This window comes from Rattus rattus, chromosome 10 (assembly GCF_011064425.1).
Source record: "Rattus rattus isolate New Zealand chromosome 10, Rrattus_CSIRO_v1, whole genome shotgun sequence".
Taxonomy (NCBI): domain Eukaryota; kingdom Metazoa; phylum Chordata; class Mammalia; order Rodentia; family Muridae; genus Rattus; species Rattus rattus.
The window spans coordinates 5,192,311-5,207,197 of NC_046163.1; the positions used below are offsets into that span (position 1 = coordinate 5,192,311).

Sequence of the window (14,887 nt, forward strand, 5' to 3'; positions counted from 1 at the left end):
GAATTCCCAGCTGAGGAATGCAAAATGGCTGAGAAACACCTAAAGAAATGTTCAACATCTTTAGTCATAAGGGAAATGCAAATCAAAACAACCTTGAGAATGACTAAGATCAAAAACTCAGGTGACAGCAAATGCTGGCGAAGATGTGGAGAAAGAGGAACACTCCTCCATTGTTGGTGGGATTGCAGACTGGTACAACCATTCTGGAAATCAGTCTGGAGGTTCCTCAGAAAATTGGACATTGAACTACCTGAGGACCAAGCTATACCTCTCTTGGGCATATACCCAAAAGATGCCCCAACGTATAACAAAGACACGTGCTCCACTATGTTCATAGCAGTCTTATTTATAATAGCCAGAAGCTGGAAAGAACCCAGATGCCCTTCAACAGAGGAATGGATACAGAAAATGTGGTATATCTACACAATGGAATACTATTCAGCTATCAAAAACAATGACTTCATGAAATTCACAGGCAAATGAATGAAACTAGAAAATATCATCCTGAGTGAGGTAACCCAGTCACAGAAAAACACACATGGTGTGCATTCATTGATAAGTGAATATTAGCCCAAATGCTCGAATTACCCAAGATGTGCACAGACCACAGAAAGCTCAAGAAGGATGACCAGAATGTGAATGCTTCATTCCTTCTTAAAGGGAGGAACAAAAATTTTCATAGGAGGAGATATGGAGGTGAAGTTTGGAGCAGAGACTGAAGGAACAGCCATTCAGAGCCTGACCTACATGGGCATACAGCCTATATAGGGCTGATATAGCTGTCTCCTGAAAGGGTCTGCCAGAGCCTGACAAATACAGAGGCAAATGCTCACAGCCAACCATTGGACTGAGAACGGGGTCCCATTGGAGAAGTTAGAGAAAGGATTGAAGGAGCTGAAGAGGTTTGCAACCCCATAAAAACAATACCAACCAACCAGAGCTCCCAGGGACTAAACCACCATCCAAAGAGTACACATGGACAGACCCATGGCTCCAGCTGCATATGTAGCAGAGGGTGGCCTTGTTAGGCACCAAGGGGAGGAGAAGCCCTTGGTCCTGCCAAGGCTGGACCCCCCAGTATAGGAGAATGTTGGGGTGGGGTGCGAGGGGGTGGTGGTTGGGGAGGGGAACCCCTTATAGAAGAAGGGGATGGGAATGGAATAGGGGGCTTACATCTGGGAAACCGGGAAAGGGAATAACATTTGAAATGTAAATAAAAGTATCCAATAAAAAATTTATTAATATGTTCCTAAGTTACTGGGAAGATAATTGTCATATTAAATATGTTATATGTATAAATCTGTGCTGGTTATTTGTAGCTGTGGAATACCTAATAAATATAAAGTGGTTTGAAAGTGGGGTTAAATAGGAACAAGCGTTTTTGTTCTATTCTCAAAATGAATTCCATAATTTCATAAATGAAATAGACTTGCCCTCTCTTAACAGCACTTCCCGCACCATCTTACTATATCATAGAGTATACACCTGAGCTCACTTCTGTCTTCCTGCTCTCCATATGTTCAAAGCATTACATACCACCAGCCACAGTCTTTAAGGCAGAGAAGGAATACGTGAAGCTTTGGTTCCTGGTCCTTTTCCTTTCTTCACGGAGACACATGATCAGTGCAGAATTATTTTTGCACTAATGTAATTAGTCTTCCATTTAAAAATATATTTATTATTATTATTATTATTATTATTATATTTGCTTTCAAAAACTGTCTAAAACAAGTATAACGTATACAAAATAATAAATATTAATAATGGATAGGGGTGGATAAAAGTAGTTAACGCCTATGAGATTTCCTTTTTCTTTCCTTGCACTTTAAACATCAACTTTGTCTTTAGACTTAAACTGCTGTAAATAATTCCAAAAAATATTCACCAGACTACCAACACGCTTATTTCTGGACCTAACAGATTAGTGTTTTAAAAAAAACTTAAATTATAACGATGTTTAAAGAAATTATTCCTGCCAGGATTCACCAGAAAAATTCCATTGTCTTCCTCCCACAGGAGCAGTTTTAGCTCTTATTACATTTCTTCTGGATTTATAGTCATATTTTCAGAAAATACATTTTTTTCTATTTTTTTTGTCTCTGCAAGGAAGGGAAAAGTGGAAAATCCAATGATACTTCCTTCCAGTAGGTAAAAAGAAATAAAATGAGAAGTGAAAATGTATTTGTTCCTAGTAAAATAGAAAAATAAATTTCAAACTTAGAAAATCGTGGTTTATTTTGTAAGAAGCAGAGAGAAACATTAAGAAGCAACACCACTAGCAAACAAGCACAAATCTAGGCTTCAAATTTCCAAATACATCATCAGTCTACATGCACGGTTAACTTATTAAAACATACTGTAAAAGCTATGCTTTTGCAAAAAGTTAGGCAAATACCAGTATCCACACATGACCTCCACACTCCACCTCAGTTTGAGAGAAAAGATCCTGTTGCTCAGTTTCTTTCTGGGAAAATGGCAAGAATAAAAACAGTTTCTTGAAGAGCAAGCAAGTTAATCTTGAACACATCAATTAAAGGTGGACGAGACCAGTGACTGGCATAATAACAAAATCATAATGAAGAACGGCTAGAAGCAGACCTCAATATCTAAGGATAATTTCCTGTCAATATTTCTCTGCTCTTAAAGCATAAAACATTTTGCTTTATTTTCAACTGTCTTAGTGTTCATGAGATGTACTTTTTAGATTAATCTACTTTGTTATCTCATGTGTATGAGTGTTTTGGGTGCATCTATATTTATGTACCCATGTGCATGTCCCATGCTTGAGGGCTAAGAATAATCACCAGATTCCTTGGAACTGGACTCATGGGCAGTTGTGAGCCACCATGTGGGTTCTGGAAATTGAACCCAGGTCCTCTGGATGATCAGTCAATGGTTTAACTCCTGAGCGAAGTTCCAGCACCCTTAAAAATTTTTTTTATTATAGTTATATGTTTCATAAAAGAGAATGACTTGGTGGTGTTATTGTATTATATACTATATTATTATTACTGTAATCAAGTTTTGGGAACCTACAGTATGGCTAGACAAAGCCAGTACCTGTGGGTATGCATGTGTGAATGTTAAACGACATAGTAAAATATTTTTTATTACTCTCTAATATTGTAGGACTAAAATTCACAGCCTGAATCACTGCGTGTGAGATCAGATTTAGTGCAGGGATTTTTATGAGTTGTTTAAATTGTAATAACTAATCAATTTTGCATGTTCTGAGCTAGAGCTGACCTAATGAGTGTAATTTTTTTCTCCAATAAAATGGCAAAGACTATGGGACAGGAAAAACTTCTATACCCAGCTAACCTTGCTGCACTCTCCACTACATAAAGCTTTTCTGCAGTACCACAGTAGGGAGTGGAAATTTTCAGGTTTTCTGGAGACTCGGTTATGCCATGTAATGTTTTGCTGGAAACTGTCTTTCTTATGAGAGGATGTTTTTGCTGAAGCTGACACAGGGGAAGATGCTTTGTTGATGTGACATTTTGCTAGAGCAGACACTTGAGAGTACGTGTGATGTTTGGAAAGGGTATAAGTATAAAGCAACAGACCATAGACAACACTGTAGTACTGGTTCGTCTTGCTTCCTCACTGATCAGTTTGCTGGGGTCTTGAAGTCAGAAGTGCACCAAAGAACTTCTCCTGATATTCTGTCGGCTTCTTGCTGCTTCCATGGACTCTGGCCAATGGGCAGAGCCTCACAGTTTCTTCTGGATTGAACTACCATTGCTGATTCATCAATGCTGTTTGCTAGTGGATAAAGCTACCACTGCTGATTCATGTGAGCTGATATCTTGACAGTGAAGACTAGCATTGCCCAAGAGAACTATTTCTAAACAGGTCCACATCCCCCGTTGTCCTAGTAACCTTTCCTTTCCACTCCCTCCGGTGGGTGGTGCTCTAGAAGGAGGTGAACGTGTTTAAGGACCCTTATTAAAGTAGGTTTTGAAAAATCTAAGCCTACAGCAGTAGGTTGGGATCTGATTTAAATTCTGTAGATAGTAAGGGACCAAGTGACTAATTTCCTGGAAAGACATCAAGCGGTCCATGAAGGCTGTTGAGAACTGCAGTGATCATAGAGAGGTTGGGATACTGAAGGTCCAGAGCCTGGCTACACTTTGGAGCATGGCTTGTGGCAAGGGGTATCTTTAGCTTCGTTCATAGCTATTCCTTGCCCAGTTTTATATATCACCCAGTGTCCTTGTGAATGTTGTGTGAGACCTTTGGGGATACATTAACTTAACAGGTCACTGGATTGCATCAACCCAGAAGACAAGAGGGCCTTCAGATAGCATCTGAGGGCCACAGCAGAAGTTCTCTGCTTTGCTGTCACCCACTGATATTTCTAGCAACGTTTTGAAGAGTGTTGATTTGTGACTTTCTTGGCTCTGTTACTCTAAAACTTTCATGTAACCATGGCCTCACAGAAACATGAGACTTAGTAAACCCAATTCTGTGTTTCTTGCACATGGTCACTGATATTTGGCTCTAGAATAATCAATTTCTTATTGTCTTTGAAGACAGAGTTTAAGGATTACTATCATATATCCTTGTGTTTATTCTATATCATTTCTATAGTAATTATGATATATACAAGATGTAAATACTCTGAAAATTCTTTTTACGTGGTATTATTTTGGGAATAATGCACAAGATAGTTTGTACATATTCGGTACAGATGTAACCACTATGTCCCTTCCTACAAAATCTACCTGTCTAGCACTGCCCCTGCAGAATCCACAAATTCTATTGTGGATTGTATTGTGGTTACATCTGTAGAAACACCCTCCCAGTGGCCTCTCATGGGCAGGCAAGACAAAAACAAACACTAGTATATTTTATCCCATTTGAAAGGTTAGCTGAGAGGAAGGACCTGCAGTTAATCCTTTACAAGAATTATGACCGACTCCGTTTCTACTTGAACTCATCCCCACTTGCTCAGCCAACCACTAACCGCACCACTGGAACTTCAGATTTTGACCAGAACATTTGCCTGAAAGGAAAGAATGTTGTGGTAATTCTGTTCCAGGGAGGGGCAAGGAATGTCAGTAACCAAAGACACTTCATTCTGAGAGGGGGGAAAAATCCCAAGGCAACACTGGAGTCTTCCTACGTCTTATTCAGATACCTACAGGTCAGTCATTTACTAAACACACAGACTATCTTGGGGGAAAGGCTAGAGTTTGATCACCTTGATGAGTATAGAATTAGGGAAATAGTAACAAGGAAATAAGGTGCATAGCAGATTAGAAACGACTGGTACCATTTTTTCTGATTGTGAAGGCGAATGTGTGGTCTGTTTACCTACTCCTTGCATATGGGGGTGAAAATGCCAAATGATACTAGTTACCCATGAGTAAAAGGGGTAGAGAGTGGGAAGCACATAGCACAGGGGAGGTTGGAGCCAGCCACACTGAAAAGCTTCTCTCTTCATTGGCCATAGACTTTTGAGAGAGAAGACAGATGAGATAAGAGGATACCTGTTCCCCCTCAATGCCATCCCTCTAGAGAACGTTTAGTCTTCACTGTGTCTCCCTTACTTTTCCAGAATTAGCCTTGTGCCTCTGCTATAAAAAATAAAGAAAAGACTTTTGACCTAAATGTAAAAGGCAGACTGTAAAGCTTCTATGAGAAGCCACAAGAGTCAATCGTTACTTCCTGAATAGGCAGCAACAAAAAAGAGAAAAATTGGGCTACATTAAAATAAAAAAGCATACTCTTGTGCCTAGAGAGATTCTGTTAAGGATGACTAGAAAACCAGGCATGATGTCTGTCACCAATAATTTCAGCATGTGGGAAATGAGCCTGGAAGACAGGAAAATTTAAGGACACTTTGGTCTACTGAGTCTTTAAAGTAGACAGCATTTCTCCATAAATACAAGGAAGGCAAAAAATAATAATAACTTTCACAGGTTAACAATAAAGACGGTGAATTAAATTTAAAATGAAGCTATTTGAATGCACATTTCTCTAAAAGACTGATTCATATGAACTGCAAACAACTGCATACAAATATCATTTGTATCGATTTTCCTTAGAGAAATTTCAATCAAACTCGCAGGGAGACACCATGCTCATAGCAACAGGGATACTGCATCTCAACCAAATTAACACCACCACCGCCACCAAGAAAAACATAGTAAACACAAGCTTAGAGGGAAAGGTCAAGAAACTAGGATCTTCATGAGTTATTGGTATGAATGTAAAATGATTATTAACTTTGGAAACCAGTTTGCTATCACTAAGAATGTTGACAAACTAACTCTCTGGGCTAGCTATATATGCCTAGGAAAACATGCTCACCCAGAGAGATGTACACAAGTGTTCACGGCAGCATTGTTTATAATGTAGATGATCTCCAACATGACAGATTGACATATAACTTTCAGAACTTCTTGTTGTTAGATATGCACGCTATTGAAGACATACTTTGAGTTTTGAAATCTGGTCTTCTCCTGGGTTAGCAATATCCAGTGCACCAGCCTCTTAGGAGACTGAGCAGTGGTGGAAACTTGCAGCTCCCAGTCAAACATGGCAGTGGGAGGGGAAATGACCGATGGTTTGGGATGAACTGTGCTACCAGTGGGGTTTGGGATGTGGAGTTTTATGGTTTCCATCCTGTGGTGTCTATGAAATGCCCCCTCTTTGTGTGTGTGAGACTTCTAGTACCAGGTAGGTTTGGTAGATGGTTTTGTCCGAGTGTAGTCTAAGTGTTCTGAGTGTGTTTAGTGTAGATTAGGGCAAGCCGTGCTGTTTTGTGGGTATGACGGTAATGTTAATGCATCAATTTGATAGGATCTGGAATCTCCTAGGAAATAAGCTTCTAAAAACACCTAAAACAGATACAACTTAGCCATTTTTCTCAAGCTCTAGCTGTAAGAACTTCCCCACCTAGGAGGCTGTACTTTCAAACCATGGGCTAAAATAAAACTCTCTCCCGCTTAAGTTGTTGCTGTTAGGGTATGTTATCCCAGCTACAGGGAAAGTAAACTGAGACTGTAGGTTCACTATATCATATTTTTTTATTTATGATACATAGTTTTAGTTGGACAATGAGACACCAGAGGGCATCTTTAGTTTAACATATCAACAACCCACTTAATATACAGTATATAATATATTATATATAACATGTGTATGATATATGAAAAAACCCACTTAATGCATATAATATATAAGCTGCTAGGTTTGGGGAAGAAAGGAAATGCTTACTAGTGAGAATATAGCTTTGGAGGATGTGATGAAAAATACCTTGCAATTCAGTGAAATATCAAACCTCACAGAACTAGACACTTTAAGTGGACAAGTTATCCTCAATCCTCACACGTGGGAGGGAGTGACGGAATAAGACCGTCGTCAACTGAGTCCAGTGTTCTGTGTAAAATTTACAGATGTCAGACAAGGCTGTGAGAGCACATGAATTCCTCCTAGGGAGAGAGTGGAAAACCAGGGAAAAATTGCAGGACAGTTCTGTCCATCTGCTCTGCATATAAACAGGCTCTTTCAGAGGACCAAGAGCTCCGGTACCAGCTCTTGGGTGTTTCTTTCCACTGGGGTATACATACATAACTAAAGTGCCCTAGTGACACAATCATCCATTATTATATTTTAAATCATATTATTATACTTTAAATCATACTAATGATGTCTCAATTTCTTTTCTTTCTTTTTTTTTTTTTTTCGGAGATGGGGACCGAACCCAGGGCCTTGCACTTGTTAGGCAAGCGCTCTACCACTGAGCTAAATCCCCAACCCCGATGTCTCAATTTCTAAGAGTTCTGGTTTTGGCAGAACTAATTCTAATCTCGGTTCTGTTACTATCTTCCAAAAATATTTTCTAATATAAAAACATATTTGTGTGTTCTTGGTATTATACCGAGTCCTTTAAAAAGGATACCAATGTTAAATCCTCTTGAAAATTCTAACGGACATACACAACTAAAATTACAGTTTTCTAAAAGAAAAAAAATACTATAATACCAAGAGAAGAACATCTCCGAAGGCACAGTGCCCTCTGTGAGCCTAGCACTTCGGCAGTGGTCTCAGCGCGGGGCTTCGGTGAACAAGGGATGTGAAATGGTGCCTTTACTGCTAAGCAGATAAGCCTGGCATCCGTCTACTGTCAGGACTTAAACCAGCTGCTGCAAGCCCTTCAGAGAAGGCAGGGATCTTCACGCTGCCCCCTCTCTCCCATCCATCGCCTCCTTATAGAGATCACCTTTTTTTTTTCCCTTTTCTTTTTCTCGGAGCTGGGGACCGAACCCAGGGCCTTGCGCTTGCTAGGCAAGCGCTCTACCACTGAGCTAAATCCCCAACCCCTAGAGGTCACCTTCTTACAGATGTGCCTACCTTTAAAACAGGTGAAAACTCTCCTCAGGTAACCCAGGCAACCTCACACTGACATTCTCCAACTTTAGTTTCCCTAGTGGGAGAATTAGGAAATAGTCTTCTTTTAAAATATGTGCTTAGTTATTGACACTGTGTGTGTGTGTGTGTGTGCGCGCGCGTGCGCTTGGGCTGGGGGTGGGGCATGTGTTGTAGTGTGCATATGGCGATCAGAGGAAAGCTTACGGGAGTCGGTTCTCTCCTTCCACCGTATGGGTTCGGAGAGTCAACTTCAGCTCATCAGGCTGGGCAGCAAGCACCTTTACCTTCTGAGCATCTTGCCAGCTCTTCTGCTGTTGTTTTAATTAAAACTAACATTTTTCATACAATATATTCTGATCACCATTTCAAATCCTCATTTTCTCCCAGATTATCTACCTCCCTACTTATCTCTGGCTCTGAGCCTTCATTCTCTCTCTCTTTAAAAAACAAAGTGCCCCCCCCAAAAAAAATCAGCGTTGAAAAAGAGAAAGAAAAAGCACAAAACACATGCATGTGCGAGCGCGCGCGCACACACACACACACATACACACACACCCCCCAAAACCCACAAACCCCACAAAATCAGAAAGCATAATACACAAGCAAATTACCAGTAAGATTAAAACGAAACAAAAAGCCCAATGCATTTGACCTGCCCTTAAATGTGGCTTATATATATCCAGTGAGACACCTCTGGAAATAACTAATTTTTCCTTTACAAAGGATTGTCATTGGAGATAGCTTCTTGGGTCGAAGAGGTCGTGTCTACTTCCCTGTCTCAGCTCTGGGTTCCTGTTTGGGTTGAACTTGTGCAGGCCCTGTGCACACTGCCACAGTTCTTGTGAGTTAGTTCATGTGTGCATTTGTCCTGCTGTGTCCAGAAGACAGTTTCCATGGTAACACCCATCCTTTGTGGCTCTTACAGATGTCTGTCTCCTATTCTGTGTAGTTTCCTGAGGGAAGAGGTTTGAGGAAGACATCTTGTCTAGGACTGTCTCAAGGTCTCTCGCTCAGTGTTGCCCAGTTGGGGCTCTCCCTATCAGTTGTCATGCGTTGCAAGAGGAGACATCTCTAATGAGACTGTGCCCTAGTGAGACCCAAGTATATGTTTGTTATGCACGAGGATGCACTTCAACAACACATCTTCATTGAAGCACTCTATATGCCTCGACACATCCAAGCTCCATTTCCAGCTCTTGCTTTCTCCTCTGACCTCCCACTGCTCCCCTTCCTTTGCCCAAATAGCCTTTCTTTTAGTTTGGTATTATCTACATAGTTGCATATAAAGTTTAGGAGCCATGTGTGAGAGAAGATGAGTGGTGTTTGTCTTAACACGAGGATCTCCAGTTCCATTTCCAGGAAAGGACATAACTCCATTTTTCTTTGGGGCCTAATAAAACTCCACTATTCACATATAGTACATTTTCTTCCCATAACTAAGTAACTGTGAGTAGTGCCACAAAGGAACATGTGCAAGCAGTCTGTGGTGTGCCAGACAAGGGAGCCCTGTAGGGAGACAGACACCACAGTCAGGTTACAGCTTTAAGGAGAGCCCTCTGCTGTTGGGGTGCCTACATGGAAACTGAAATGCAAGTCTGCTATATTTTTGCCAGGGCCCTCATTTCTAGCCCCTGTATGCTCTTTGGTTGTTGGCTCAGTCTCTGAAAGCTCCCAGAGGTCCAGGTTAGTTGACACTGTTGGTCCTCCTGTGGGGTTCTCATCTCCTTCATGGCCTTCAATCCCTCCTCCAACTCTTCCATAAGAGTTCCTGATCTCTTTCCACTGGTTGGATGTGGGTAGCTGTGTCTGTTTCAGTCAGCTGATGGGTAGAGACTCTCAGAGGACAGGTATGCTAGGCTCCTGTCTGCAAGCATACCAGAGTATCATTAGTAACATCAGGGATTGGTGCTTGCCCATGGGATGGGTTTCAAGTCGAGCCACTTACTGGTTGGCCATTCCTTCAGTTTCTGCGCCATCTTTGTCCCTGTATTTCATTTGGATGGGACAAATTTTGGGCTGAAAGTTTTGTAGGTGGGTTGGTGTGCCGGCTGGTTTTGTGTGTCAACTTGAAACAAGCTGGGGTTATCACAGAAAAAGGAGCTTTCCTTGAGGAAATGCCTCCATGAGATCCAGCTCTAAGGCATTTTCTCAATTAGTAATCAAGGGTGGGAGGGCTCATTATGGGTGATGCCATCCTTGGGCTGGTGGTCTTGGGTTCTATAAGAAAGCAGGTTGAGCAAGCCAGGGAAAGCAAGTCAGAAAGCAGAACCCCTCCATGGCCTCTGCATCAGCTCCTGCCTCCAAGACTTCCTCTGGTGATGAACAGCAATGTGGAAGTGTAAGCTGAATGAACCCTTTCCTCCCCAACTTGTTTCTTGGTCATGATGTTTTATACAGGAATACAAATCCTGACTAAGATAGTTGGTGTTCTTCTCCCTTCCTCGGGGTCCTGCCGGGCTACAGTAGGTGGCCTCTTCAGGTTCCATGTCCACACTATTATGCATCTTGGCTAAGGTCACCACATTGACTCCTGGGTGCCTCCCCAACCTCAAGTCTCTGGGACTTCCTAAAGATTTCCGCCACACCCCTTGGGAGCTGCAGACTTTCATTCATTCTCCTGGTCCCCTCCTCTGTCTCTACACACTTGCCCTCCTATTTCCCCCTCCTTCCCTCTTCCACCCAGATCCCTCCCTCCATCTGCCTCCTGTGACTAGTTTGTTCCTCTTTCTAAATGTAATTTATTTTCACTTGGGCCTTCCTTCTTGTTTAACTTCTTTGGGTGTGTGGGATTTATCATGGGTATTCTGTACTTTATGGCTGATGCCTACTTATCAGTGAGTACATACCATGCATGTGCTTTTGGGTATGAGTTACCTCACTAAGAATGATATTTTCAAGTTCCATCCATTTGCTTGCAAAATTTATGATGTCTTTGTTTTTAATATCTGAGTAGTATTCTGCTGTGTAAATAAATCACTTTTTTAAATCCATTCTTCTGTTAAATCCATTTGGTTCATAACATCTGTTAGCTCCAGTGTTTCTTTGTTTAATTTCTGTTTCAATGAGTTGTCCATTGGAGAGAGTAGGGTATTAAAGTGTCCCACTATAATTGTGTGGGGTTCAATATGTGATTTCAGCTTTAGTAACATGTCTTTTATGGATGTGTGTATCCTTCTGTTTGGGGCATAGATGTTCTAATTTGAGATATCATCTTGGTGAAATTTTCCTTTGATGAATATGAAGTGTCCCTTCCTCATCTTTTTTGATAACTTTTGGTTGAAAGTCTATTAAATTAGACATTAGAATGACTACTTCAACTTGAGTTTTGGGTGTTTGCTTTTAAAACATTTTCCCAGCCCTTTATTCTGAGGTAGTATCTATCTTTGTTGCTGATGTGTGTCTTGAATGCAGCAGAATGATGGGCCCTGTTTATGAATCCAGTCTGTTAGCCTGCATCTTTTTAGTGGTTTGTTGAGTCCATTAATGATGAGAGATAATAATGATCAATGATTGATAGTTTCTGTTATTTTAATGTTGAAAGTTTGTATGTGTGCACGTGTTGTGTGTGATACTCCTTTTTGTTTTCCTGTGATATGACAAATTTATTGTATTTTTGATAATAATACAATAGTTACACCACTTTATTTTTTTATTCTTTAATCTTTTTTTATAGTCCAGGTTTTAGCCCCTTCCCAGTTCACCTTCCAACTGTTTCCCATCCCACCCTCCCCCAGTCTCCAGAGGATGTCCCCACCTCTCCACAACCCTACCAGACCTCCCCACTTCTTGGAGCCCTAAGTCTTTTGAGGGTTAGGTGAATCATCTCTGACTGAGCCCAGACCCGGGAGTCCTCTGCTGTATATGTGTTGGGGGCCTCATCTCAGCAGGTGTATGCTGCCTGGTTGGTGGCTCAATGTCTGAGAGATCTCAGGGGTCCAGGTTAGTTGAGACTGCTGGTCCTCCTACAGGGTTGCCCTCCTCCTCAGCTTCCCCCAGCTTTTCCCTGATTTAACCACCTGAGTCAGCAGCTTCTGTTCATTGGCTGGGTGCAAATATCTGCATCTGACTTTTTAAGCTGCTTGTTGGGTATTTCGGAGGAGGGCAGTCACAATAGGTTCCTGTTTGTAAGCATACCATAGCCTCAGTAACAGTGTCAGGCCTTGGGGCCTCCCCGTGAGATGGATCCCACTTTGGGCTGGACTTTTTTTTTCCTTGGCTTCTCCATTTCCATCCCTGTAGTTCTTTCAGATAGAAACAATTCTGGGTCAGTGTTTTTAACTGTGGGATGGTAACCCCGTTCCTCCACTTGATGCCCTGCTGTTTTACTGGAGGTGGACTCTACAAGTTCCCTCTCCCCACTATAGGGCATTTCATCTAAGGTCCTGAGAGTCCCTGAGTCCTGAGAGTCTCACACCTCCCAGGTTTCTGGTACATTCTAGATGCCTCTCCTCTACCTCCTACCTCCCGAAGTTGCCTGTTTCAATTCTTTCTGCTGGCCGTCAGGGCTTTAGTCCTGTTCCCCCCCACCCCAATATCTGATCATGTTACCCTCTTCCCCTCCCTGTCACCTTTCCCTTACACTCTTTATGTTAGAGTTTTCCTTTTAGTATCCTCTGTAGGGCCAGATTAGTAGAAAGATACTGTTTAAATTTGGTTTTGTCATGGAATATCTTGGTTTCTCCATCTATGGTGATTCAAAGTTTTGCTGGGTATAGTAGTTGGAGATGAAATTTGTGGTTCCTTAGGGTCTGGAAGACATCTATACAGGCCCTTTTGGCTTTTAGAGTCTGTTGAGAAGTCGTGTATAATTCTATGTCTGCCTCTACATCTTACTTGACCGTTTTGCCTTGTAGCTTTTAATATTCTTGCTTTCCTCTGTACATTTAGTGTTTTGATTATTATGAGACTGAAGAATTTTATTTTCTAGTTCAATCTATTTGATATGTAGACTTCTTTTACATCTATAGGCGTCTTTCTTTAGGTTAAGGAAGTTTTCTTCTATGATTTTGTTGATTTATGTTTTCTGGCCTTTTGAACTTAGAATCTTCACCCTTTTCTATTCCTCTTATTCTTAGGTTTGGTCTTTTCATGGTGTCCCAGATTTCCTGGATGTTTTGAGTTAGGAACTTTTCACATGTGACATTTTCCTTGACCAATGTATCAATTTCTTCCATGGTAACTTCCATGCCTGAGATTCTCTCTTTCATCTCCTGTATTCTGTTGCTGATGCTTATGTCTGTAGTTCCTTTTCTCTTTCCTAGGTTTTCCATTTCCTGGGTTGCCTCCATTTGTATTTTCTTTATTATTTCTCTTTCTATTTTTAGGTCTTGGATCATTTTATTAATTTCCTTTGCCTGTTTGATTGTATTGTCCTGTATCTTTTTAAGAGATTTATTTGTCTCTTTCTTAAAGGCCTCTACCTGTTTGTTTTTACCTGTATTTCTTTAAGGGAATTATTTATATCCTCTTTAAAGGCTTCTATCATCTTCATGAGATGGGGTTTAAAGTCACATTCTTGCTCTTCAGGTGTGTGAAGCTATCCAGGGCTTGCTTCAGTAGGAGTGCTGGGTTCTGATGCTGCCATATTGCATTTGCTTTTAGTGATTAGGTTCTTGTGCTTGCCTTTCACCCTCTTATTGTCTCTGGTGTTGGCTGACCTGAGTGTCCTGAGTTGGAGCAAGCTCCTAGGAGGCAGGTGGAGCTATGAGGTGGGGCATGGGGAGCCAGCCTGCAACTGCAGGTGTAGGTTCAAACTGAAGGGAGGTGGAGCTATGACAGGGAAAAGCAGAGCTCATGACTACTGGGCTTGCTAGGATACCAGCAGGTTAGGAAATTGGGGCAGAAGAGGATCTCATCTGTATGTCTCTCAGGTTATAGCAGACCTACTGGTAGGCAGGCAGAATTGTGGAGTGGGACTACTCTGATATTTCTCCATTGTTCATTGTATAGGTAGCTATTCATGAGAATTGTATTGAATCACTACTAACATTATGTGAAGTTATTATGTGTGCCTATATATCAGGTAGTTTTGTTTTATTAACCTGGGTGTGTTGATGTTCACTGCATGTATGTTTTAAATAAACCTCTCTGTCCTCTCTCTCTCTCTCTCTCTCTCTCTCTCTCTCTCTCTCTCTCTCTGATACTACCATCTTATGAAGTCACATGCCATCTTAGAAAATCATAATAATCATGTCACTCAAAACCAACACAAAGGTGGCCCTCTCCATTCCCTGAGGACAAATGTCTAATCTTGGTACTGAACATCCCATCAAATCTACTTCTAATCTGTCTCTAACCAATCATCTTCCTAGTAAAATTCATACCTTCTAAATTAATCAAAGTCGTGACTAGAGAAGATCTTATTTCTCACTGTTAATGTTAGATCTACTCTTGATTTTCACTTTTAATATAAATGAAACCTACCACTCTACCTATCACTTTGGAGTTGACAGCAACACTTACTACATAGGAAACCACTTCTGGAATGCCCATTCCTATCTCCATA

The 14,887-nt window shown here is 41.2% G+C and overlaps 1 protein-coding gene across 3 annotated transcripts in view; it reads left to right on the forward strand.

Annotated features, from left to right (window-relative positions):
• The first annotated feature begins 5,071 nt into the window (after positions 1 to 5,071).
• Positions 5,072 to 14,887, forward strand: part of LOC116911384 (zona pellucida sperm-binding protein 3 receptor) — a 51,789-nt gene continuing 41,973 nt past the window's right edge. For all 3 annotated transcript variants that reach the window (XM_032915336.1, XM_032915335.1, XM_032915337.1), the window contains exon 1: positions 5,072 to 5,149. The gene's annotated coding sequence lies outside the window, so the exon portion shown is untranslated. The remainder of the gene's footprint in view (positions 5,150 to 14,887) is intronic.